The following is a 27,878-nucleotide window of genomic DNA, read 5'->3' on the forward strand; positions in this document are numbered from 1 at the left end:
ACCGCTTAAATGAGGGTGAGACCCCCCTGGTCTTTCAATGTCCATAAAATTCAACTTAATCATAGACTCTGTATATGTAAAGGTTGTATTAGAAGAATTTCCCAGAATAATGTCATCTTCGATATCTACGGAGGGCTTAGATTGTCACTTTTCAGCTAAAAATTGTCAAAATTTTAGGACAAAGGGCACAGGGCAATGGTGAGAGCCCCCTGATCTCTCAATCTTTCTAATATTATGCAGACATTTAGTTAATAGGTAGATACAAACGTGACTAAAAGGAATTTGGGTACACTTCCTGTCTTCTATGTTTACGGCGCGCCCAAAGTGCCAGTTGGATATTCAAAATATATAGTGAAAACCTACCTGAGACCGCTTAAATGAGGGTGAGACCCCCCTGGTCTTTCAATGTCCATAAAATTCAACTTAATCATAGACTCTGTATATGTAAAGGTTGTATTAGAAGAATTTCCCAGAATAATGTCATCTTCGATATCTACGGAGGGCTTAGATTGTCACTTTTCAGCTAAAAATTGTCAAAATTTTAGGACAAAGGGCACAGGGCAATGGTGAGAGCCCCCTGATCTCTCAATCTTTCTAATATTATGCAGACATTTAGTTAATAGGTAGATACAAACGTGACTAAAAGGAATTTGGGTACACTTCCTGTCTTCTATGTTTACGGCGCGCCCAAAGTGCCAGTTGGATATTCAAAATATATAGTGAAAACCTACCTGAGACCGCTTAAATGAGGTTGAGACCCCCCTGGTCTTTCAATGTCCATAAAATTCAACTTAATCATAGACTCTGTATATGTAAAGGTTGTATTAGAAGAATTTCCCAGAATAATGTCATCTTCGATATCTACGGAGGGCTTAGATTGTCACTTTTCAGCTAAAAATTGTCAAAATTTTAGGACAAAGGGCACAGGGCAATGGTGAGAGCCCCCTGATCTCTCAATCTTTCTAATATTATGCAGACATTTAGTTAATAGGTAGATACAAACGTGACTAAAAGGAATTTGGGTACACTTCCTGTCTTCTATGTTTACGGCGCGCCCAAAGTGCCAGTTGAATATTCAAAATATATAGTGAAAATCTACCTGAGACCGCTTAAATGAGGGTGAGACCCCCCTGGTCTTTCAATGTCCATAAAATTCAACTTAATCATAGACTCTGTATATGTAAAGGTTGTATTAGAAGAATTTCCCAGAATAATGTCATCTTCGATATCTACGGAGGGCTTAGATTGTCACTTTTCAGCTAAAAATTGTCAAAATTTTAGGACAAAGGGCACAGGGCAATGGTGAGAGCCCCCTGATCTCTCAATCTTTCTAATATTATGCAGACATTTAGTTAATAGGTAGATACAAACGTGACTAAAAGGAATTTGGGTACACTTCCTGTCTTCTATGTTTACGGCGCGCCCAAAGTGCCAGTTGGATATTCAAAATATATAGTGAAAACCTACCTGAGACCGCTTAAATGAGGGTGAGACCCCCCTGGTCTTTCAATGTCCATAAAATTCAACTTAATCATAGACTCTGTATATGTAAAGGTTGTATTAGAAGAATTTCCCAGAATATTGTCATCTTCGATATCTACGGAGGGCTTAGATTGTCACTTTTCAGCTAAAAATTGTCAAAATTTTAGGACAAAGGGCACAGGGCAATGGTGAGAGCCCCCTGATCTCTCAATCTTTCTAATATTATGCAGACATTTAGTTAATAGGTAGATACAAACGTGACTAAAAGGAATTTGGGTACACTTCCTGTCTTCTATGTTTACGGCGCGCCCAAAGTGCCAGTTGGATATTCAAAATATATAGTGAAAACCTACCTGAGACCGCTTAAATGAGGGTGAGACCCCCCTGGTCTTTCAATGTCCATAAAATTCAACTTAATCATAGACTCTGTATATGTAAAGGTTGTATTAGAAGAATTTCCCAGAATAATGTCATCTTCGATATCTACGGAGGGCTTAGATTGTCACTTTTCAGCTAAAAATTGTCAAAATTTTAGGACAAAGGGCACAGGGCAATGGTGAGAGCCCCCTGATCTCTCAATCTTTCTAATATTATGCAGACATTTAGTTAATAGGTAGATACAAACGTGACTAAAAGGAATTTGGGTACACTTCCTGTCTTCTATGTTTACGGCGCGCCCAAAGTGCCAGTTGGATATTCAAAATATATAGTGAAAACCTACCTGAGACCGCTTAAATGAGGGTGAGACCCCCCTGGTCTTTCAATGTCCATAAAATTCAACTTAATCATAGACTCTGTATATGTAAAGGTTGTATTAGAAGAATTTCCCAGAATAATGTCATCTTCGATATCTACGGAGGGCTTAGATTGTCACTTTTCAGCTAAAAATTGTCAAAATTTTAGGACAAAGGGCACAGGGCAATGGTGAGAGCCCCCTGATCTCTCAATCTTTCTAATATTATGCAGACATTTAGTTAATAGGTAGATACAAACGTGACTAAAAGGAATTTGGGTACACTTCCTGTCTTCTATGTTTACGGCGCGCCCAAAGTGCCAGTTGGATATTCAAAATATATAGTGAAAACCTACCTGAGACCGCTTAAATGAGGGTGAGACCCCCCTGGTCTTTCAATGTCCATAAAATTCAACTTAATCATAGACTCTGTATATGTAAAGGTTGTATTAGAAGAATTTCCCAGAATAATGTCATCTTCGATATCTACGGAGGGCTTAGATTGTCACTTTTCAGCTAAAAATTGTCAAAATTTTAGGACAAAGGGCACAGGGCAATGGTGAGAGCCCCCTGATCTCTCAATCTTTCTAATATTATGCAGACATTTAGTTAATAGGTAGATACAAACGTGACTAAAAGGAATTTGGGTACACTTCCTGTCTTCTATGTTTACGGCGCGCCCAAAGTGCCAGTTGGATATTCAAAATATATAGTGAAAACCTACCTGAGACCGCTTAAATGAGGGTGAGACCCCCCTGGTCTTTCAATGTCCATAAAATTCAACTTAATCATAGACTCTGTATATGTAAAGGTTGTATTAGAAGAATTTCCCAGAATAATGTCATCTTCGATATCTACGGAGGGCTTAGATTGTCACTTTTCAGCTAAAAATTGTCAAAATTTTAGGACAAAGGGCACAGGGCAATGGTGAGAGCCCCCTGATCTCTCAATCTTTCTAATATTATGCAGGCATTTAGTTAATAGGTAGATACAAACGTGACTAAAAGGAATTTGGGTACACTTCCTGTCTTCTATGTTTACGGCGCGCCCAAAGTGCCAGTTGGATATTCAAAATATATAGTGAAAACCTACCTGAGACCGCTTAAATGAGGGTGAGACCCCCCTGGTCTTTCAATGTCCATAAAATTCAACTTAATCATAGACTCTGTATATGTAAAGGTTGTATTAGAAGAATTTCCCAGAATATTGTCATCTTCGATATCTACGGAGGGCTTAGATTGTCACTTTTCAGCTAAAAATTGTCAAAATTTTAGGACAAAGGGCACAGGGCAATGGTGAGAGCCCCCTGATCTCTCAATCTTTCTAATATTATGCAGACATTTAGTTAATAGGTAGATACAAACGTGACTAAAAGGAATTTGGGTACACTTCCTGTCTTCTATGTTTACGGCGCGCCCAAAGTGCCAGTTGGATATTCAAAATATATAGTGAAAACCTACCTGAGACCGCTTAAATGAGGGTGAGACCCCCCTGGTCTTTCAATGTCCATAAAATTCAACTTAATCATAGACTCTGTATATGTAAAGGTTGTATTAGAAGAATTTCCCAGAATAATGTCATCTTCGATATCTACGGAGGGCTTAGATTGTCACTTTTCAGCTAAAAATTGTCAAAATTTTAGGACAAAGGGCACAGGGCAATGGTGAGAGCCCCCTGATCTCTCAATCTTTCTAATATTATGCAGACATTTAGTTAATAGGTAGATACAAACGTGACTAAAAGGAATTTGGGTACACTTCCTGTCTTCTATGTTTACGGCGCGCCCAAAGTGCCAGTTGGATATTCAAAATATATAGTGAAAACCTACCTGAGACCGCTTAAATGAGGGTGAGACCCCCCTGGTCTTTCAATGTCCATAAAATTCAACTTAATCATAGACTCTGTATATGTAAAGGTTGTATTAGAAGAATTTCCCAGAATAATGTCATCTTCGATATCTACGGAGGGCTTAGATTGTCACTTTTCAGCTAAAAATTGTCAAAATTTTAGGACAAAGGGCACAGGGCAATGGTGAGAGCCCCCTGATCTCTCAATCTTTCTAATATTATGCAGACATTTAGTTAATAGGTAGATACAAACGTGACTAAAAGGAATTTGGGTACACTTCCTGTCTTCTATGTTTACGGCGCGCCCAAAGTGCCAGTTGGATATTCAAAATATATAGTGAAAACCTACCTGAGACCGCTTAAATGAGGGTGAGACCCCCCTGGTCTTTCAATGTCCATAAAATTCAACTTAATCATAGACTCTGTATATGTAAAGGTTGTATTAGAAGAATTTCCCAGAATAATGTCATCTTCGATATCTACGGAGGGCTTAGATTGTCACTTTTCAGCTAAAAATTGTCAAAATTTTAGGACAAAGGGCACAGGGCAATGGTGAGAGCCCCCTGATCTCTCAATCTTTCTAATATTATGCAGACATTTAGTTAATAGGTAGATACAAACGTGACTAAAAGGAATTTGGGTACACTTCCTGTCTTCTATGTTTACGGCGCGCCCAAAGTGCCAGTTGGATATTCAAAATATATAGTGAAAACCTACCTGAGACCGCTTAAATGAGGGTGAGACCCCCCTGGTCTTTCAATGTCCATAAAATTCAACTTAATCATAGACTCTGTATATGTAAAGGTTGTATTAGAAGAATTTCCCAGAATAATGTCATCTTCGATATCTACGGAGGGCTTAGATTGTCACTTTTCAGCTAAAAATTGTCAAAATTTTAGGACAAAGGGCACAGGGCAATGGTGAGAGCCCCCTGATCTCTCAATCTTTCTAATATTATGCAGACATTTAGTTAATAGGTAGATACAAACGTGACTAAAAGGAATTTGGGTACACTTCCTGTCTTCTATGTTTACGGCGCGCCCAAAGTGCCAGTTGGATATTCAAAATATATAGTGAAAACCTACCTGAGACCGCTTAAATGAGGGTGAGACCCCCCTGGTCTTTCAATGTCCATAAAATTCAACTTAATCATAGACTCTGTATATGTAAAGGTTGTATTAGAAGAATTTCCCAGAATAATGTCATCTTCGATATCTACGGAGGGCTTAGATTGTCACTTTTCAGCTAAAAATTGTCAAAATTTTAGGACAAAGGGCACAGGGCAATGGTGAGAGCCCCCTGATCTCTCAATCTTTCTAATATTATGCAGACATTTAGTTAATAGGTAGATACAAACGTGACTAAAAGGAATTTGGGTACACTTCCTGTCTTCTATGTTTACGGCGCGCCCAAAGTGCCAGTTGGATATTCAAAATATATAGTGAAAACCTACCTGAGACCGCTTAAATGAGGGTGAGACCCCCCTGGTCTTTCAATGTCCATAAAATTCAACTTAATCATAGACTCTGTATATGTAAAGGTTGTATTAGAAGAATTTCCCAGAATAATGTCATCTTCGATATCTACGGAGGGCTTAGATTGTCACTTTTCAGCTAAAAATTGTCAAAATTTTAGGACAAAGGGCACAGGGCAATGGTGAGAGCCCCCTGATCTCTCAATCTTTCTAATATTATGCAGACATTTAGTTAATAGGTAGATACAAACGTGACTAAAAGGAATTTGGGTACACTTCCTGTCTTCTATGTTTACGGCGCGCCCAAAGTGCCAGTTGGATATTCAAAATATATAGTGAAAACCTACCTGAGACCGCTTAAATGAGGGTGAGACCCCCCTGGTCTTTCAATGTCCATAAAATTCAACTTAATCATAGACTCTGTATATGTAAAGGTTGTATTAGAAGAATTTCCCAGAATAATGTCATCTTCGATATCTACGGAGGGCTTAGATTGTCACTTTTCAGCTAAAAATTGTCAAAATTTTAGGACAAAGGGCACAGGGCAATGGTGAGAGCCCCCTGATCTCTCAATCTTTCTAATATTATGCAGACATTTAGTTAATAGGTAGATACAAACGTGACTAAAAGGAATTTGGGTACACTTCCTGTCTTCTATGTTTACGGCGCGCCCAAAGTGCCAGTTGGATATTCAAAATATATAGTGAAAACCTACCTGAGACCGCTTAAATGAGGGTGAGACCCCCCTGGTCTTTCAATGTCCATAAAATTCAACTTAATCATAGACTCTGTATATGTAAAGGTTGTATTAGAAGAATTTCCCAGAATAATGTCATCTTCGATATCTACGGAGGGCTTAGATTGTCACTTTTCAGCTAAAAATTGTCAAAATTTTAGGACAAAGGGCACAGGGCAATGGTGAGAGCCCCCTGATCTCTCAATCTTTCTAATATTATGCAGACATTTAGTTAATAGGTAGATACAAACGTGACTAAAAGGAATTTGGGTACACTTCCTGTCTTCTATGTTTACGGCGCGCCCAAAGTGCCAGTTGGATATTCAAAATATATAGTGAAAACCTACCTGAGACCGCTTAAATGAGGGTGAGACCCCCCTGGTCTTTCAATGTCCATAAAATTCAACTTAATCATAGACTCTGTATATGTAAAGGTTGTATTAGAAGAATTTCCCAGAATAATGTCATCTTCGATATCTACGGAGGGCTTAGATTGTCACTTTTCAGCTAAAAATTGTCAAAATTTTAGGACAAAGGGCACAGGGCAATGGTGAGAGCCCCCTGATCTCTCAATCTTTCTAATATTATGCAGACATTTAGTTAATAGGTAGATACAAACGTGACTAAAAGGAATTTGGGTACACTTCCTGTCTTCTATGTTTACGGCGCGCCCAAAGTGCCAGTTGGATATTCAAAATATATAGTGAAAACCTACCTGAGACCGCTTAAATGAGGGTGAGACCCCCCTGGTCTTTCAATGTCCATAAAATTCAACTTAATCATAGACTCTGTATATGTAAAGGTTGTATTAGAAGAATTTCCCAGAATAATGTCATCTTCGATATCTACGGAGGGCTTAGATTGTCACTTTTCAGCTAAAAATTGTCAAAATTTTAGGACAAAGGGCACAGGGCAATGGTGAGAGCCCCCTGATCTCTCAATCTTTCTAATATTATGCAGACATTTAGTTAATAGGTAGATACAAACGTGACTAAAAGGAATTTGGGTACACTTCCTGTCTTCTATGTTTACGGCGCGCCCAAAGTGCCAGTTGGATATTCAAAATATATAGTGAAAACCTACCTGAGACCGCTTAAATGAGGGTGAGACCCCCCTGGTCTTTCAATGTCCATAAAATTCAACTTAATCATAGACTCTGTATATGTAAAGGTTGTATTAGAAGAATTTCCCAGAATAATGTCATCTTCGATATCTACGGAGGGCTTAGATTGTCACTTTTCAGCTAAAAATTGTCAAAATTTTAGGACAAAGGGCACAGGGCAATGGTGAGAGCCCCCTGATCTCTCAATCTTTCTAATATTATGCAGACATTTAGTTAATAGGTAGATACAAACGTGACTAAAAGGAATTTGGGTACACTTCCTGTCTTCTATGTTTACGGCGCGCCCAAAGTGCCAGTTGGATATTCAAAATATATAGTGAAAACCTACCTGAGACCGCTTAAATGAGGGTGAGACCCCCCTGGTCTTTCAATGTCCATAAAATTCAACTTAATCATAGACTCTGTATATGTAAAGGTTGTATTAGAAGAATATCCCAGAATAATGTCATCTTCGATATCTACGGAGGGCTTAGATTGTCACTTTTCAGCTAAAAATTGTCAAAATTTTAGGACAAAGGGCACAGGGCAATGGTGAGAGCCCCCTGATCTCTCAATCTTTCTAATATTATGCAGACATTTAGTTAATAGGTAGATACAAACGTGACTAAAAGGAATTTGGGTACACTTCCTGTCTTCTATGTTTACGGCGCGCCCAAAGTGCCAGTTGGATATTCAAAATATATAGTGAAAACCTACCTGAGACCGCTTAAATGAGGGTGAGACCCCCCTGGTCTTTCAATGTCCATAAAATTCAACTTAATCATAGACTCTGTATATGTAAAGGTTGTATTAGAAGAATTTCCCAGAATAATGTCATCTTCGATATCTACGGAGGGCTTAGATTGTCACTTTTCAGCTAAAAATTGTCAAAATTTTAGGACAAAGGGCACAGGGCAATGGTGAGAGCCCCCTGATCTCTCAATCTTTCTAATATTATGCAGACATTTAGTTAATAGGTAGATACAAACGTGACTAAAAGGAATTTATGTAAAGGTTGTATTAGAATATCGAATAACGAACCGGCTGCTAACTTCACACACATCGGGGCGAATGATACCAGAGGGACATTCAAACTCATAAATCGAAAATAAACTGGCAACGCCATGGCTAAAAAAGAAAAAGACAAACAATAGTACACAAAACACAATATTGAAAAATAAAGACTAAGCAACACGAACCCCACCAAAAACTGGGGATGATCACAGGTGCTCCAGAAGGATAAGCAGATCCTGCTCCACATGTGGCACCCGTCGTGCGCTCATGTTAGTACAAACCCAGTAATACGTCTAATTCCGTAGGTCACATTCGGGATTGTAGTTACGACACAAGGAACATATCCGCTATTATCTGTGAAACGGATATTTTATAACGGCCAACCAACTAATGATGTCTTACAATTATAAATGATTTATGCCATATATGTACTATACCTGGCATATTTGAGCACATTTCATTTTGATGCATGTCTGTAATGAAACCTATGAATTAAAATCAAAATCCATATTAACAAATATGTTATATACTTTTTCATGTATTTGGAAGCCTTTTTCTCCCGCTCTTATCGTTAATACTTATAACATCGGTTAATTTAGCCAAAATGTCATCTGGTTTTGTTTCTTTTGTACCATGTTCCAGCAGGAGAAACATAAACCACTTACAAATGTGAAGAAGGAGATAGGCAGTATAAGTAATATATTTGCTGACATTTGTTTATTCTGGCTAATGGTAATTCCGCTCAGTTTAATTAAAAAAAACTGCATTATACTAATTTCTAACTAATGGAAAAGTTTGTCAATTTTAGAACGATTATGTTCGTAAATTTCCTAAAAATTCAGCAGTCAATATCTGTTCCAACAAAATTTGAATAAAATAATATAAAATAGTTGGATTTAAAGTATTGAATTCTGAAACTATTGATTATCCTAAATTGAGGTAAATTATATGGCCTTCCAAATACCGTTTCGATATCTAACATCATAGACGAGACATTAATTGTCGAAATCCGGATATGGTGTACAAATTTTTGCACATCATGTTTGCGGTATACAATCTTTTCCGCAAGTTTATTGTGTTCTGTTTGGTATTAAATTATTAATTAAGATCCATCTTGTTACACGTTTATTTGGCAATCGCCATGGTAGTCATCAGGGTTTAAGAACATCAGTTGTTCGACCTGTTAGTCAAATGCGTTTTGTTAAAATATACTTTTTCACGTTTTGGTCTTTTTGGAAAATGTTGTTTGTGCTGTATTTAGATCCCTCTACCAAGAAATTTGTTTTGCATGCACACGTATAAAAATTGCGGTTTTTATCCAACGCAATCATAGGTTTAAACGTTGTTTTCAATTTAGAGTTGTTTATATATATATATATATATATATATATATATATATATTTCTAATTTATGCATTAATACACACCATATTTTCAGTGAATGACTATTGTTTGATGTGCACATTCGTATTTATGCAATAGTTAACATGTCATACAACGCGAAATATTTGGTTTTAAGATAAATTATCAAAGAACCTTAGACATTCAATATATCATATGTTAGTATAAGTCGAAATATATGCATATTTCTAACATTGAAAACATAGCATATCATATAATTATATAGATAAAGAGTTATTCCACAAAATACATAGTCATAATTGAGGTGCACGTCTTCAAGGTCAGGCTTCAGAAAGGAACGCCATTCAAATTGTTTGAGACAAAACCAAAGGTAGCAATATTAAATTATATTATGGGGACACAAGTACACAAATGAGTAGCAATGGGAAATATAGTACTTTTCTTTATTCAAAAAATCTTTATTTTTGTCAGTCACATGTCCAGAAGCCGTCAAGACACAAGCATACTTTGTGCTTGTATGACTACACTTTGAATATACAAATATACAAACAGTGCATATGACCATTACCTACAAAAAGCTATACCAATTCCACGATACATCATCAAACTCACAAGTACATTTAGACATATCAATGTAGGGTATTACATCCATTTGCATACAAAGTCAGATTTTCGATCACGTAAATCAGGACCGGAAACTCGCAACCAGACATGCTACTAGACGTTTGGTGCAACTATGAGCTTTAAACACGACTCACTTAAATTTACTTCTGAAAAACTTCCCTACAACAACACCATTGATTTTAGTACTTTTTTTTACCTCACAGTTAAAATGCAACCTGAATCCATGTTGAATTATGGGAATCTCATACACAAGAGTAATTAGTCGAATACTTTTTTGGTGTACAAAATATTTGAAGATAAAAGGAAAACCATTATCCAATTACTAGAACAAATACTTTTCCGGAAAGTCTGGACTAATGATTTGAGATTTGTCCTTTTCAAGATGCTACCATAAGAACTTGGACGTACCTGTCAGTGTGACTGCCAATATCAATGCTTGAAAGATCTGACTTGTCATACCTAAATACAATTTTGTTCCATTTGAGTATTTATGTTTCTAATTTTTTTTGGGTTCTGAATATGTTTAAGAAATCTCTATTGAAAAAACATGCAAGTGTACATCATTTTCTCTCGTTTATTTTGAAACCTTATTTCAAGCAAGCATTTGGCATTTCCTGTTATACACCATTGCCATAACATTAACTGCTCATATACACACTGACATATGCTCATTTTATGATTGCAGTGTCAAAATGTAACGAAAAAAAAAAGTTTTGTATACATGTACATAGCCAGCAAAGATTGTCTTAACTTAATATCATAGATTCAACGGTAATATGTACGTATATGATAATAAAGAGTTCTCTGGATCAGAGAACTTGTCTCTTTTCCCTTATTGAATGAGACTTATCACCGGTTTTTACATGTATGATTTCAATTGTATAAGCAGCACTGCGGATGTCACATGTGGAGAGACACCTGAGTTTATATCGTTATTGTCGGTTTACGTTCAACTTAATCACTGTTAAGTTCTCTCTGTAACGTAATGTTATGTTGTTTTCATTCATTGTTTTTTTTTTTTTTTTATCACGGTTTTATCTTTTTGAAAGGACTTCAAATTTTGTATCGCCCCTTGGTATCTTTTTTTAAATATAAAGCATTGAGTGGTTTGACAACTTTGTGGATGGTATTTATTTCTCCTTTTATGTGTCTCATTGGTGTTTACCCTCCTTTTTTCTGTATTGTCTAAACACGATGGCCTTTTGAGATTGTGAATAGTAAAAACGTTACGAAATGTTAATATCTTCAAGCAATCCTCTTATATAGAATCTTAAACACATACTTGCCTTACACGTTGATTTATAACGATTCTAATACAGTACGATGATGACATAAAACCCTAATCAAATCGATTTCCATATTCTTTTTTATGATGTCCGTGGGCAAAAGGTTACAAACATTTCCTGTAAAAATGTGCAGGTGATCGTAAATGATCATATTTCAATAATAGACTTTTATTTTGTTTAATGCCTTATAGAGTATTTCCTTGTATGGTAAAACATAAAAATGACTAAAAATAACTTTTGCTTTTCATCGGTTTAATCACTTTTGCTATAATGTGAGGCTTAGAATTATCGTCATAAATTTTGTCAAAACTAATATTTTGAAATTGCACCAGGTCATGCAACATAATGTAAACATTCAACATGTTTAAGCTTTCGAGACTAAAGGGAAAAACAACAATAAATATAAAATATCAATTATTGTTTAACCGAAAATAAACCAGATTAAATTAACTGCCACGGAACAAGTTGAAGACATCCCATAAGATGACGAAGAAAAACGACAAAAAATAATTGCGAGTCATTCTTCTTCACTTTATAAACCTTCCTTAACTTCTATCTTCAAAGAAACCCTATATCTTATATATCTAATTATACTAAACGACAGAAATAACCACGACCACCAAAGTTCAATCACGTCAAGAGCAAGACGGTAGACCATGAATTGCACTATCAGTATACACATTCTATTTTCAAATAAGTGATAAGGGGATAGCAGCGCGTGTTTGTGTGTGCAGGTGCATAAGTGATTGTGTTATGAACATGATCTAATTGATTGTTGTTTTCTAATCCTGAAGTAACAGTACAATAGATATGTAAGCCAACCGAGATGGAGATCGGACAATCTGGAATGCAACTGGAAATAAGGGTACGTTGGATAGAGTCAGAAATCTATCCTTACAACTGACCATATACATACCTTCAAAGATGTGTTGACAGGGTTTTGCTATGTGCAAAGAGCGTTGTACTACATGTATCTACACACGATGATTCAAATTTGACTTCTACATTCCGACCAGACATGACTGCATTTTTATACAGCACATAGCCGAACAGTCGGCCAGGATTCTATAGTTGTTGGAAAGAAATGTATGTGACATTATTTCCATACACTAGTTCCCTTTGGGTTCTATCTAATCTAATTGAAATATGTTAGGGTTTTACAACTCATGAAGTTTTAAAAGAAGAATTTTTTTTACAGTTTTACATAATGTGAATGCAAACGTTCATAGTCATGCAAGTAGACAATATCGAAGACTTAAATGAGTATCACTGGAATTTATAATGTGTATCGTCCTCTACCTGTTCCAAGTATATGTTAGTACTGCATTTTGTTTTTAAATTGAGAAGGAAGACACACACTTTTATCAGAGATAATAGTTAATACCAAACATCAAGTTTGAAAACGTGTAAATGTTGTTAACTAGACATACTATATAGTAAAAACTAACGAGGTAGGCACTAATTGCCAATGAGACAATTATCAATCAATGCTGATCAAAATAAAGATAAAACAAAAAATTAAGGACACTATATATAAAGCCTTTATTGCGCGAAATACACTAGGATAATGAAAAGTGAAACAATTTAAATCAGGTAACTAATTAGGTCTGATTTAAGATTCTGACATTAAACAATAAGTAATTATGGCAGATGGCAACCAACGATAACCGTGGTTAAATATTTCAAACGTTAATATTGACAACATAGATACAAACTTTCTATTTTTACTCAGCATGATAAAACAAGTCTTATTTAAAGCAGTTTGGATATGTATGCATGCTATGACATTTATCTTCTTATTTTGCCAATATTCCAAAAGATCAGAGATCTCTGACGTTTAATAACATGAATAATTCAAATACTATTTGCATGCAACATATCATGTCTGCAGGAAAACATTACAATGCTAACTTTAAAAAAAAAAGCAATATTGATAGATTGTTTGTGGTTCTTAAAACAAGTGGGAATTTCTCGGTTACTATTTATTCGATTTGATGTAGCTCTGCGATTAGATTTAGCCAAGAAACTACTACGAGTGTGAATGACCATAGATAATCTGCTGACTGTCATAGGCGACATCAATAACGTTAGATTACGACATCATCAAATTCCAATCATAGTTAGCATGAAATGGGAAATTACCACAAAGAAGATCAAACGAAATTAATGCAAACAGCATTAAATACAATAAGTAAAGGCAACAGTAGTATACCGCTGTTCGAAACTCATAAATCGATAGAGATAAAAACAAATCCGGGTTACAAACTAAATCTGAGGGAAACGCATCAAATATAAGAGGAGAACAACGACACAACAAAAACACAACATTAAAAATGTAACACACACAGAAATGAACTATAATATAACAATGGCCATTTTCCTGACTTGGTACAGGAATATATATGTCTCGTGTTTATAATAACGTCGAAATAGATTAAATATATATATTAGACCGTTCAAAACATCCAACTGGAGCGATAATGTCGACAATAGAAGGAATCAAATAAAACCCTGATTTCATATTGTGAAGTATATATTAAAGTTGAATGTGTCTTTTCGTTTATTTGGGGCATACAGACTGGTAATCGAGGACTATAGTCTCCCTGTTTCTAACGGAATATAAAACAAATGTATAACGTTGTATTCTAAAGTTTAGAAGTGTTTAAAAAAGTTGTGAATGCATAACATATTTTTAGTAAATGGACAAAGTGAACCGTAATGCGAAAAGCAAGTACAATACCATATGATAATGAATAAAGACAACAGCTAGCACACTATTAAGACGCAAAAGCGGTAATAAACAATTGGGAAGTATTAACTCTTATAAACACGAGACATATATATAGTCTTTCCATACTCAAATTATTGTCACATACAGTGTTTACCATGTATTTCAGTTAAATATTGTCCGTTGGATGCAGAAAGGGGTCAATAATATTCTGGAAACTGTTCTCATCCAAGAGAGGGATATATGTGTCCAGCTATACTATACACACTTTTGTACATTTGTAATTGGAATTAATCTCCAGGTTCCATTCATTAATCATTTATAATAATTATACTTTGAAGAAACAGTAAATTATCATTTTATGTTATGAACATCAACCGTTAATAGTTTCAATGCATTTCATTTCATTGCAATTAAATATATTATGATATATATACAAATAAAATATTACAGGACATTTCGTATTAACTGTTATTCAAACATAACCTTTCAAAGTGATAACTGTACATTGTACGAATAAAACAGCATTATACACACAATTTAAAATTAGAGAAGGAAGCAACATACCAAAATATGTTCAAGCTCAAAAGTCGGTGACAACTGACAACGCCATGACAAAAAAAAGAAGCAAGACATAAAGACAAACAACAGTAAATAAAATACAACAACAAGACTAAAGACCGAGCAACACGAACCCCATCATAAACTGGGGTTTCACATGTGGAGCAAGATATACCTACCCTTCCGGATCATTTTAAGCAATCGGTTTAGATTTTCAAGACGTTTAAAATCTAATTTTTAGTATGGTTTATAGGCAATAGCAATAAAAATTGACATCTGAAATAGGAAATGTACCGCATATTCGTAGTTTAGTATCGGACTAAAGGAATAACCATGGTACTCTATTCTATCAACAACAGACATTTAGAAGATTTGCAGTTAGTTTAACCTTGTCATAATATTTGACATTTGGTCTTCATTGACCACACTATCTATTTTTAGTTGTTGTCTGATTTGGGCTACCTCATGTTGTTTAACTTAGATTGATACTGCGCACAGTTTGAAAACATGTTAGTTTGAGTTATACTCGTGAAATTGTATTATCTACAAATGTATTGGTAACGAACTTTATGACTTATTGCAGCTTATATTACTGTAAATGCAAATTAGTACGAAAAGGTGATAAAATAAATGAACTTTAAGTGTTGTAACCGTTACTTGCCTTACAAGTTTTAACATATTTTTTCCAGGAAAGAAATTATAATGCCGGCTTACCTCAACACAAGTTTTAGACACAAATGAATTATATTACATATTAGTTTTCATGATTTTTCTATTTGAATTAAAAACTATAAATATGTCCCGGTATATTTTGTTCAGGTAATAGGCAATCAACTTTCAAAACAATTATAATGTGTAATGCCCTATATACGTTTTACAAGTATATTGTTTTAAATCCGAAATGAATTAATATGGTTTTGTATTTTATTTATTGTATTATACAGGACGTTATATAAATACGGTCAGCAATAATACCAGGCGTTTACATGAATTTTTTAAACTGTATAGATGATGTGTTTATGTTTTGCTCGAATGGCAAATAAGGAATTGCATTAAACTATTACAAAAATACCGAATACCAAGGCAAATTAAAAAAGGGGGACAGTCCATAAATAAGCATTAACAAAAATATCAAACTCCAAGGTAAATTCAAACTAGAGGTTCTAACGAGCATGTATTGCTAACTATGTCTATGTGCAACAATGGAACTCTATAGCATTGTGGACTAAAATATTATTCATGACAAAAATCTCTTTTTTGTTGATCTTTAATTGCTGATAATTTCTGTTTACAGTTTCTCTCTATCTTATAAAGTGTTTGCCAAAACTGGAAGCTTAATACTAAAATGTACGGTGAAATAGATGATTTTGCATTTCCTATTTTTAATTATCCGTTTTAGATGGTGAAGTTCCCTTGGCACCATCGTATGGTGTTTATATATCTCCACTTGTTCGATTTGCTCGTGTATGTCACAACGTATTTGATTTTAACAAAATAAATCACTGTATTACTGAAAAGTTATTACACCAGGGTTTTCAATACCACAAATTTGTCCAAAAGTTTATTAAGTTTTATCATTGCTACAAAGATATCATTCATAAATATGTAAATCAACGTGCAGACATCTAATATGTTCAGGTATTTCACATCCCATCTTTAATTTTATGGTAATATTCTATACAAACACACATCTCAAAAGCTATTAAAACATTTACACAGACTTATTCACAGGGGATGGTTACGATACTGCAATTTTTGGGATTAATATTGATTCACTCATAGGGTCTTTGCGTCGGACATAAACACATTTATTCTAAAACCAGTTGTTGGCATGATACGGGTTATGTTCCTTCGTATAAATTATGATGGCATGATACTTAACCCTAACGGGAGGGGTTGTACTTGATTTTTATAGGATGAAAACAAATCTTTCAATCAGTTTATTTGAAGTCTGGAGTTGGCAAGTCAGTAACTGATAGTAGTGCTTTGTTAATTAATGTTAACCATTGTCACTTTGCTTAGTTTCTTCTGTTACCTATTCTAATATCGGACTCGGACTTCCTTAAACGGAGTTTAACTGTGAATTTTGCTGTGGATATGTTTATTTAACATTGGCTAGATGTATAGGGGAATGGTTGAGATCTCACAACATGTTTCACCCCGCCGCATATTTGCGCCTGCAACACGTGAGGAATCTCTAACTTTTGTTAGTATTGTGTGTTTTATTTTGATTTTTGTTTATTCGTATTTTTTGGAGTTTAGTGTGGCATATATTTCGCTAAACTAGTATACATTACTGTTTAGGGGCCAGCTGAAGCCTGCCTCCGGGTGCAAGATTATCTCGCTGCGTAAAAAAATCCATTGATAGCCTTGGACTGTTTACTATTCTTTGGTCGGGTAGTTGTCGCTATGACACACGTTTCATTAATTCTCTTTTCTAAACAGTAAAGTTCTAGATTTATTTAGAATGAGTTTCCGTAGCATAAGTAATGCCGAAGTAAGTAGTGCTGTAAATTCACTTGTATTTGTATGCAAAGTTAATACCTTAATCTTCGTTTCTATTTTACCCTTCATCTGCCTTCTAAACGTCACGAAAAAAAACATCAATATGCAAATGAGATATACATGTAAAGAAAAATATCGTTATACAAGTCTCGGTTATGACCCTACTTTCCAATTATGTGCCGTTTTCTATTTTTGTTTTTTCTCCAGCTGGTACGTGGTCATCCTGCTGGTAGCTACACTGTGCAAGTTTTATTTTTGATTTTACTATAAGACATATGGTCTCGATATGCATATTTTGTGCCTGTAACAAGTAGGCTATAGGTACATGTATTATGTGTTGTTCGTTGGTGTTTGTCTTTTTTAGTTTGTCTGTTTTTGTTTCGGAGTTGTCTGCTTTTTGTGTATAATTTTTGTTGTATTGTGTGCTAATTTTTAGTGATTCCTGTTATTCTGTTCGTTTTTTTAGCTGTCCTCTTTGTATATTCTAAACGAGATATTGACCGTAACGTTCCCACTTCAACCGGACGCAGCTGTCTAGGTCATAGGTATATCGTCAAACGGCACACTCTAGGTATCGTCATTCGGATATCTCTCTTTACTATTGGTTTAAAGGTCGTTTGGGACAATATTTCTTTACCCAACGTCAACCCTTTAGGTAGCTTAAATTTGATATTGCAATTGAACATAAATTAATTTTATTTCCATGATTAATACCATTAATTTACAGATTTTATTTTATTTACGAATTCAAAAAATCAAAATCAGTACTTTTATCTTAATTATAATCGACTGTGTCCTTGTGTATAGTACATTATGACATTGACTTGTTTCTCCCTCAAAGGAAAGTTGAATACATAAATCTAAGAAAAACAATTTATCCAAGGCAGAGATTTTTATATCTTTACCGAGTTAATTTCTATTCCGTTCTGTTTCATATATAAGGCCTTCAAGTGGTATACAGGATTTGAAATATATTTTGTAACAATTCCTTTGAATTAAACATAACAATTCATTTCTTGGCATTTACACTAGTTTTCTAATCAATCATTAGCCATGGATATCTTTCTTTAACTCTTTGAATAGTATGTTCATTTTGTTTATTTTGTATCTCCATTTGAAAACTGATTGTGTTTTGGTACATATTTGAACGTATTGTACTATATAGAAGAAGCTGAATACTCCCAGAGTGTATGGCGGTAAAGGACGACAGGTAAAACATTCTTTGACCTATAATGGTTTACTTTTATAAATTTTGACTTGGATGGGGAGTTGTCTCATTGACACTCATACCACATCTTCTTATATCTATTTAGGGTTTTCTGATAGAGACAGAATAATAAAAATCTACATAAATATGCAGTAGACAATGCACTGCCACTGCCAGGTAGACTTCCAAATTTCAAAAATTCTCAGGTCTTGCTTCTCCCTTCAGATAAGACAGCATTGATATTCATGAGTTATATGAAACATTAGCTGCAGAAATGAAATACAGATGCGTTAGTTTACGCACTTTCCAAAGATTATGAAGTGAGTTATCTCCAAACATGCACTGATCTTTGCTGTAAATGTCAGGACTATGCCTTTAAAATATCAGACAGTGAACATCTTACAGAAGAAGAAACAAGTCATAAATATAATACACATGTTCAGCTAACTAAAGAACAAAGGGACTATTACAGGAAACAGTGCTCTTTGAGCAAAGAAAACTTTACCAAATTCCCAGATGACAGTCAAAATCCAGGTAAATTTTTAAGTAATTTAAATCAGATCAACACAATCTGCTGAGTTAGCAACAACATTTACATACTTGAATATCAATATTATGCTTTTTATATTTATCTTGTTTCTCATGTTTACCATAAATAAAAATAGAAAGAAAATGTGATTACTAAAGACAGTCATGTACATGTGTGAAAAATGTGACTGACAATTAAACACAACACAAAAAAACCCCCAAAAAATACATGTACATCTACAAAAAGTTTGATCATGTTAAATGATGATCATCAGTTGTGCCCATTCGACATGTTCAGTCGCAAATGCAATGTTAATAAAATTAATACTTTTAATGCAGATTAATCCTTTTGTACGTATGTAATTTGGGAACCCACAGTTGAAATTGCTGAAATAGTTGCAATGTACATAGATGTGCACTTTATTGTATCAAAAGGAGTTAACTGCCTGTACATGTACACCATTTAGAATTAGAATGTATGATTACATTTATGCAAAAATGTATTTTCATTTTGATAATTAGGTCTTTCCACTATTCTGTGGAAAAACCTATTGTATTTGTTCTGATTATTATTATTAGGTCTTTCCACTTTTCTGTTGAAAGACCTATTAATTTTCTTCTTCTGATTTTTTTTTCTTCTTCCGCCACTTTTATTTCTTGCGTATAAATTTTGTTTCGCAAGATGTCGCTTAGATGTTTGGTATATGATATCGCACAGTTTGTGCGCCTTTGAAACTGACCCCCTACTTAACCGAATACTTTTCTGTGTAGGTGTTATCTCCCCAAACACTGTTTTCCTTGTGAGTGCATCTCCTCCGTAACCGTAAAAGAAAGCAACAAATTTATTTTACCAAATTGATCGTTATACCCTGTGGATGTTTTGTCCAATTTTGACCGAAGCGATACGAAGACTCCATATGAGAGTTATTTCCCATTCTGTATTTGACATAAGTGATACATTAATGTATAGCATGAATGGTAAGTGATAGAGACCTAAGGTTATTGATTTAGGGTCCTTGGTTCACAAAAATGAAATTGAGGTCAAGGTCAAAGGTCAAGGTCATATTCTAAATTTTGACTTTTCCTTGTTTTATGATCTCCTCTGTCACTTTTAAAAATATATATAAAAGAACTAATGCAAAATGTTTGCCTGATTGTGATGAAGATATGATACATATGGTCTGAAACAATCGGAAACTCAACATATACCCTCACGACACTTACCAAAGAGGAAATCCTGGATAATCATAGGTCTGTTCTATGTTCCTTTGGAATTTCAACCAAAGATGAAGAACTAGATCTTCCATCACTGTATTGGATACCTAAACTACATAAGTGTCCTTACAAACAACGGTATATTGCTGGGTTTTCCAAGTGCTCCACGAAACCTCTTTCTAAATTATTAACATCTATTTTATCAGCAATCAAAGCCGGGCTCCAAAGTTATTGTGAAACTGCCTATTCTAGAGTTGGCGTGAATCAGATGTGGATACTAAAAAATTCTAAAGATCTTTTAGATTGATTGATTGATTGATTGTTGGTTGCTTAACGTCCAGTGGGAAATATTTCATGCATATTCAGGACGAGAACAAATTAACAATAAATACAGTAGGTAGGTTCTGTTAGAGGGGCGTCCGGGATTAAGGTCGGAGAAATTTAGACTGCCACGGGAAATGAGGGTATATTGGTTAGGAACAGAAATTTAGCCTTGCAACAGGTCACCTACAGACCCCTCAAAGAGTTGTTGCAAGGGTTCTTAACGTGCAAAGAGCGTGGCACTCTCTTTAAACGAGGCATCGGATTTAACTTCCCCATTCTGACCGGACGTGGCTGCAAATTTGTACATCCCGCACAGCCAAACGGACGCCCCACTTTAGCAAGGGTTTTACTGACGGTCGAAGGAAGACCAATGGTGACCATACTTCTATTCCCCAGTTGGTATTACTTTGTTTCATTAAAAAGAATGGAGAACGTAGATACAAGTATCTTGTCCTGGGGAGGGATAAATCCTACTTTGTAAAGAATCACTCTGATTTAAACAAAAAATTCTCTAAAACTGACATTATCAAGATGCTTGATTTCTTGATTGACAACATATTTGACTTACATCTAGAAATTGACAATGAGGGTCGGTTGAAAACAAAACTTTACGACAAAAGAGATGATTTCAGCTTCCCAATTGTGAACTTTCCATTTCTATGTAGCAAAATTCCAGCAGCGCCTGCATACGGAGTATATAGTATATAGAGGATTGCTGCTCACAAGGAAGCTATTAAACCAAGAGTTCCAAATGGTGAAGTTGAAATCATTCCTTCGTAAATTTTAAGGACGCCATCACGAGTTGGCTGACCGTTATGGAATAACCGTTCCATAGATGATATCGGATATGTTCCTTATGTCGTAACTACATTACCCTCCCCTTTTCACGAATGTGACCTACCGAATTAGACTATTTACCGGATTTGTAATAACATAAGCAAGACGACGGGTGCCACATGTGGAACAAGATCTGCTTACCCTTCAGGAGCACCTGAGATCACCCCCAGGTTTTGGTGGGGTTCGTGTTGCTTAGTCTTTAGTTTTCTATGTTTTGTCATCTGTACTATTATTTGTCTGTTTGTCTTTTTATTTTTGGCCATGGCGTTGTCAGTTTGTTTTCGATCTATGAGTTTGACTGTCCCTCTTTGATAGGAGTTATTGTCCCTGAAATGATTAAATTTAAGGTTAATTGAAAATTATTACAACTTGGTACATGATAAAGCCATAGGGTCTATTGCAAACTGTTGGTTGACATATGACCTTGAAAAATTTCGGAAGTAGCCATTTTTGCACATATTTCATGAAAAAGTACCTATAAACTATATATTTTTTTAAGTACGCCTACATAAACCTATCATTTGAGACCGTAAATGACGTTCAATAAACCGGAAGTACCTAATATCTCCCTAATTACAGATAAAAGTATATAGAAACTATATATTTTTGGAATCAGTGTAAATAAAGCTATCATCTGTTTGTCTACTGTGTGAATCTCCTTCGTAACAAAAAAAGATATCTACAAAATTCTTTTCCTAAATTGTTCGTTACATCCTCAGAAAATTTTGGCTTATTTGGATCGAAGCGATCCAGTGAAATTTTATAGGAGTTCTCTAACTTTACCAAATAAATTTGTCGGTATGTTTTTGTAAATTATAAACCGTTAGCCGTATAACCCTAGAATCTTATTATTTGAGGTCCATGGGCCCTAATTAGAAATGAGGTCAAGGTCAAAGGTCAATGTAATGTTCTCAATTTTGATTTTTCCTTGTTTTTGCATTTTCTCTGACACTTTTGAAGATATGTATAAAAGAACTAGTGCAGAATGTTTGCTTTATTGTCATAAAGGTATGATTCATTTGGTCTGAAACAATCTAATGACATCCTATAGGAGTTATTGCCGCTGATATGTTTTCATGGAAAAGTACATAAACCTATATATTTTTTAAATAAACATACATAAACCTATCATTTGAGACAGGAAGTGACCTTCAATAAACCTGAAGTAGCTAAATATCTCTATTATTACAGGCAAAAGTATATAGAAAAACCATATATTTTTGGAATCAGTGTGAATAAAGCTATCATATGAGACCGGAAGTGACATTATTTAAACCGGAAGAAGCAAATCATCTCCCTTATTTCGAGCAAAAATATATAGAACCTATATACTAATTGAATCAGTATGAAAAAACCTATGCTTGGGCGCCAATACTTACTTTGAGTAAACCGGAAGTAGCTTCTCATCAACCATTTAGAAAATTGATGTGGAAAGACCTTCAATTGTTCTCTGAACACTTGGTTTTTAATATAACTTGTTATTTTTATGCAATGTACATGTATTAGTAAATTTTATAGGCAATATGTACATATATCAGTAATTTTTATATGCAATGTACATGTATGAATCTATGTACAAATTGAAATTTATAAAACATTATTGACTGTAAATGATTTGTAAATTGAGATCCATATACATACATGTATGTATTTGTTTTTTTTTTCTTTGGAAACCCTCCATGCTCAATTGACAGAGAAATGCATTACTCTTAGGACTATGCACAACCGGTTCATTTCCCACACCATGCCCAGCAGGTGGGACCCATTTACTTCAAGACTCCTAGAAAGTGTAATGTGTTTGGGATGTGCTCTGAAGGTTCCGGTATAAAACAAATATCATATTTATAATGAAAGCAAAAAAAAAAAAAAAAATGTAATTTAGTGTCGATATGAAAAATAAGATTTTTATCTTATATACAATTGATAAATTAGATATTCATGACAATTTCTGCATCACATGTTTTATTGATAACATGTTTAAAGTAAATTAACATGTGTGAATTTAATTAACAGATAGTTGAGACCAATATGACCAATGTGAAAACTGCAGCTTTATGTAGTAATCTGAATTATGCATAATATAACTAGAATCTACAAGTACATATAAAATGTACATATTTAGGAAGTGGCTTTGTACTTTAGCTCACAAACACTTAATCTTGTTTAATTCTACCTATAGTTTTATTTTAACACCTTCTAAAAGTAAAAACTGTGTTAAAACACCATTTAATATATAATTGAAATCAATGTCATTTAAGTCAATAAATCGTTTGAACAGTTTTTGAGCAGAAATTGACATGATATCTTACTTATGTTATCAGGAAATCAGACATTTTATTTGGTGGATGAAGAAGAGAACCCAGGGAAAGAGGATAACAGTGTTGTAAGCATGGTGCACCACTACCTAATGTACTATGGACACGGGGAGACTAATGGAAAAGTCCATTTGATAACTGTTCTGGACAAAACAAAAACAATGTTGTACTGTGGTATGCCCTATGGAGAGTTCTTACAGGTACATGTTTTTAAATTTATATTAAAATATTTATATAATAGAACTTTACGTAAAAACTACATAATTTAGAAGGGATATCAATGACAGCATAATCAATATTAAAACCAACTGCTCTTTTTCTTGCTATATAAAGTTTACACATATTCTAAAGAGTGTTCTTAATTATTTTAAACCAGGCGTCAATCTACCACTTTAGGCTTGCGGGACCACTCAAATATTATACAGTTACCAATTTCTGTTGATTTTATGCCAAAAAAGATTTTTTTCTATATTAGGCTACCTAAAGTTTTCTATTTACAATAAAGTATCTTATTTAAAATAGATTCTTATAAAAAAAAATGAGTCAATGTATAACGAACAAATCACCTTCACATTTATTAATTAAAGATTCCATAATATGGTTTGTTATTTTGGATTTTCATTTTACTTGTAAAATTACACAAGTCGATTGAGTATTCTATGATGATTGTTGGTCATACTAAGTTTGAACCAAACTGGCACTTTGGTGTTTGGAAGGCAAAATGGCGCAACTCCACAGCTGAAACAATGGCAGATGTGAGAGAGATATCAACTAGTGAAAACATAATTACGTTATGTTTTAAAAAGCACACCTCATGTACATAAGAAAAAACATATTTAAATATTTTTGAAGACATTCAATAATGAAATATAAATCTATTGCTTAAAAAAGCAATTGTAAACGGTCTTTCCCCCTTTGAAACATGATTGATTGTTATGTGTGTGTGTGTGTATTTGTGTATTTGTTTGTTTGTTTGTTTGTTTGTTTTTTTCTTTCTTTCTTACATTAAAGGGTCCATATTAGTGTGTTGGTTAAGTTTCTATATTTAGTTTGGAAAGTTTTTATTCTATTTCAGGTCCCGCGCGCGTCTTTATCTCGCGCCAGATTGTGGCTTCACGTGACGACGTTTTATAATAGCGAAAACTTAGCTTTTTTATTTCTTTTTAAGTGGAGACGTTGAACAGACAACATGTATAGCGACGGAATACACATAATGTATTCCTTTCGTCATTGTAGATAATTGATGTTTTGATCACAGTTCACGAGCAGTGCATGCTTTGGATTTAATTGATCCTGTGTAACTTTAAAACACGTTTATCGATTATTTTCGTACAATGTACATTTTTCAGCAGCAGTTTGTAACACGGATTTGTATTTTAATCTAGTAGCAGACATTTTATTGTAGGATTTCACTGAGATTTACGGAGCTAGCAAGCGATTTTTACAGTATTGAAATTTCTGTTCTCTACGACAATTCTTGGAAAGTAGCTGCACAGCATTGTTATATGAAGATGTAATGCATGTATACCCTGCTGACTGCAAATTTTGAGGTCAATTGGACATGTAGTTTCAGAGAAGATCAGATAACATGCATGTCGAATTTTTTTTTCAGAAGAATTGTAATAACAATATTAAAAACCAATTGTTCAGAGAACAATTGAAGGTCTTTCCACTTCTTACGATTCATTTTGAGATTAAATATTAAAATACGGTTTAAAATGTCATTTCCAGTGTCAAATGATACCTTAATGTACGCTGATTCCAAAAATATATGGTTTCTGTACAATTTTGTTTTAAATAAGGGAGATAATTTGTTACTTCCGGTCTGAAAAATGTCACTTGCTGTATTGTTTGATAGTTTACTTGACACTGATTCCAAAAATATATGGGTCTATATACTTTTGCATCAAATAAGTACAAAACAAAGCTACTTCCGGTTTACACAAAGTCATTTCCGGTTGGATTTTCAAGGTCATGTAGTCCCATGGCTTTATCGTGTTTAAATATGAAGTTAAGGCAAAGGTCAAAATCTAGAACATCAGATTCAACTTTGACCTTGAGCTCAATTTCAAGGTCATAAACCAAGGCCTTAAATCAAATTACCATAGGTGTTTATTATACTTGGTAAATGAGTTTTACCACCATATATGTAATTTTAAATATAAAAAGGGAGAAAACTCCCTTTTACGGTCAACGTACCCTCGTAATCAAAATATACGTGTTACGACATGTCGCAACTAACAATTTAGTAAAATAATTTGTCGATATCTTATACGGTTTTTGAAAATAAGTGAAAATAAGCCAACATCAAAATTTAGAATATGACCTTGAACTTTGAACCTGACCTAATTTTCATTTTTTTGGACCAAGGACCTCAAATCAAAAGACCCTATGTCTCTATCACTTATGGTTTACCAGTTAGAAATGCATATCACTTATATCAAATGTATAAGGGGAAATAACTCTGATATGGAGTCTCCGGATAGCTTCGGTCCAAATGGTCATCCTAATCCTGAAGATGTAACGAGCAATTTGGTAAAATAAATTTGTCGTAATCTTTTACGGTTGCGAAGGAGTAGTGGACACAAGAAAAACAGTGTTTGGGGAGATAACTCTTACAACGTAAAGTGTTCGGAAGAGCAGTGTTAGTTTCAAAAGCATATAAACTGTACAATATCATATTTCAAATATATAAGCGACATCTTATAAAACAATAACACTACGCAAAAAAAAAATTAGGCGGAAGAAAAAAAAAGTAATAATCAGAACAAAATCAATATGTCTTTCCACGGTAAAGTGGACATACCTTATTAAAAGAAGATAGATTTTCGATAAGAACTTTGCTTGATTTTTATAAGGACTACCTTAAGCTTTACCACTGTGGCACTGATATACCAAACAAATATAACCATTCATGTCAAAGATTATCAATTTATGCATGGCTTTATTGTATATTCATTGCAGGAAAAAAAAACCTTATGTTGCACCCTTTTTGTATTTCTTGTCTCTTCTGAATACATTTAAATCATACTGCATGTACAATATTTGTTGATAGTGTACTAGCAATTGTGTTGTGTATATCTTGCAGATTGCAGAAAGTGTGAACAAGTCCAGTAGAAATGGTCATAACATTTCCCAGTTAGTCAAAGTTATGGAAAAACCTGTCATATTTTATGACAGGACGCAATACCTTCAGCAGTATTTTAAAACACTGATATATATAAGCACACATCACCACTTAATCATTGATTCCACAAAACCCGGATATGTTGTATGTAAAGAATCATGTGACTCTGAACCTATTACTATCAATTTATTAAAAAGAAGGACACAACATGTATGATTTCACCATTTAATATGCCAAACAACTTAACACCCAAATGACTAGATGCACAAAGACAGTGGTATCTCTATGAACAAATTAGGGAATTCTGTTATACGGACGCTAGTAAAGATGTCATTTGTCCAAATTTTTAAAGCCAACAATTGCCAAAAGTGAGGTTGACTTGACCAATGAAGGAGATACCAATAAACATAAATGTCCATCAAGAAAGCAGCATCTACTGAATTAAAATACCAAACAATTTTTGTTTTTTTTTGTTTTCTAATTTAATAAACAACATCAAACTCTCAAGGATATTGTCAACAAGGAAAGTCCGTTAAGACATAAACTTTTTCAGCTGTTAATAAATTGAACACATGGCAGATAACAGGCATATCCTGCACTTGGTCAACCAAGATCAACCAAAACTTAAAAAAAAAGGCAAATTATTTCAAAGTAACAAAGGGAGAAGAACAGATATGGGATAATGGCATTAAGAACAGTGCAAAACAACCAGAAACAACACAGAAAAGGTATATAAAATAAGGACATTTGGGAAAGAAAATGCCAAGGATTTATATCTTACTATATAAATCCTTGAAAATGCCAAATAAGAATATTAATTTCTTGGTTTCCATAGAAACCACGTATTTACTATATATATATATATTCAACAA

General features: G+C 34.2%; 1 pseudogene; it reads left to right on the forward strand.

Annotated features, from left to right (window-relative positions):
- The first annotated feature begins 12,485 nt into the window (after positions 1 to 12,485).
- Positions 12,486 to 27,356, forward strand: LOC127736585 (uncharacterized; annotated as a pseudogene).
- The last annotated feature ends 522 nt before the right edge of the window (positions 27,357 to 27,878 follow it).

The sequence above is a fragment of the Mytilus californianus genome, unplaced genomic scaffold (assembly GCF_021869535.1).
Source record: "Mytilus californianus isolate M0D057914Y unplaced genomic scaffold, xbMytCali1.0.p SCAF_34, whole genome shotgun sequence".
NCBI lineage: Eukaryota > Metazoa > Mollusca > Bivalvia > Mytilida > Mytilidae > Mytilus > Mytilus californianus.